This window comes from Mastigoproctus giganteus, chromosome 4 (assembly GCF_048544385.1).
Source record: "Mastigoproctus giganteus isolate SK-2022 chromosome 4, ASM4854438v1, whole genome shotgun sequence".
In the NCBI taxonomy this organism is placed as follows: Eukaryota; Metazoa; Arthropoda; class Arachnida; order Uropygi; family Thelyphonidae; genus Mastigoproctus; species Mastigoproctus giganteus.
This window is the reverse complement of record NC_143578.1, coordinates 233,742,849-233,744,225: the sequence shown is the minus strand read 5'-3', so window position 1 is coordinate 233,744,225 and position 1,377 is coordinate 233,742,849. Positions and strand designations below refer to the sequence as shown.

General features: G+C 38.1%; 1 non-coding gene across 1 annotated transcript; it reads left to right on the top strand.

Moving 5' to 3' along the window:
* The first annotated feature begins 552 nt into the window (after window positions 1-552).
* Window positions 553-624, top strand: TRNAH-GUG (transfer RNA histidin (anticodon GUG)). The gene has a single exon. It is a non-coding gene; the product is annotated as a tRNA-His (tRNA).
* Window positions 625-1,377: the final 753 nt, after the last annotated feature.

Genomic DNA, 1,377 nt, shown 5'->3' with positions numbered 1-1,377 from the left:
TACAATATTCAAAGTAAATTTTTAATTGCGCATTCATGATCGAGTTGTCTTATTTATTTATTTTTTTTTTCTTAAAGTAATGTAGCTGAACATCAGCACTCGGAAAGACATATCTCAAAAGACTATAAAAATATCTTTAATTGGTATGTCAGAAAGTAGCACACAACCAGAATCGCAGAGATGAAACACTCAGGGTGTCCCGAAACTTTTGGAGGGTAGTATAGATCACTTGTTAAAGTGTGAACCGAAGAGGGTTTGCGATCAAATTTAATGACGAAATAAGCTACCCGCAACAAGATGTAATTCGGAACCTGATATTTGATCATTACTTTGACCTGAACTGAAAATGAGAACTCATTCAGTTTTCCGAGTATCCATTTCGAGGATCTTCATGTTTCCCTATCTTTTCTTATTTTTAGCAGAAGATGCATGCCTGACTGCATCACCGACATTTTCCCTGATAAAAAGTGACCAATCGAGAAGACAGGATATCCGGTATCAGTTGAACATCTTTAAGTTATTTAAGAAATCACTGCAATGTTTTTAACAAGAGGCGTGATCGTCTAGTGGTTAGGACATTGCGTTGTGGCCGCAATAACCCAGGTTCGAATCCTGGTCACGGCAGTTGAATCTGCTTTTTATTTGCGTCTCAATAATGAAGAATTTATACTTTACAAAATTTAATCTAACCATGAATATAAGAAAATATTAAAATGCAATCTTAATTAAAAATCAAACAGCTGTCCTTTTAATCAAAACGAAGAAGGAACTGTTGGAATCGTACTATCTCGTACCTTCCAAAAAAGTTAAATAGATTGAATTTAAATCCTATATAGGAATGGCCCGTCTTTGAATCCCATTAATGACTAGAGGGACTTTAATGGGCTATTATCAATCAGGTCTGAGCTGAGAAAAGAGTGGGAAGAAAATACAGGAGTGGTAGCAAGTGCAGTAACAGTCAGAAGACGCCTCTTCAAAAATTGACTTGTAGTCCCCTCCTCACACAAAAAATGAAAAAGGCCCGATTAATTTGGTGTAAGGAGCATGTCAAATGGACCCCCGAGCAGTGGAAGTCAGTTATTTTCTCAGATGAGAAGAAATTCAACCTGCATGGCTCAGATGGGAGACAAAAGTTTCGCTGTAAAAGTGGTGAAGAATACCATCCAGACTGTATGGTGAAATTCCCTACCAGCCAAATGATATGGGGGTGCATTTCGTATCACCACCAGTTTATAAAAGGCTCCGTCTGGCTGCCAATGGATATCTGGCTATATTGGAAGACAAATTGCTGCCAACCATTAGAGACCATTTCAACTGCCAAGTAACTGCATCTTTCAGAACGACTCTGCTGCTTGTCATTGGGCGAAAAGTGTAAGG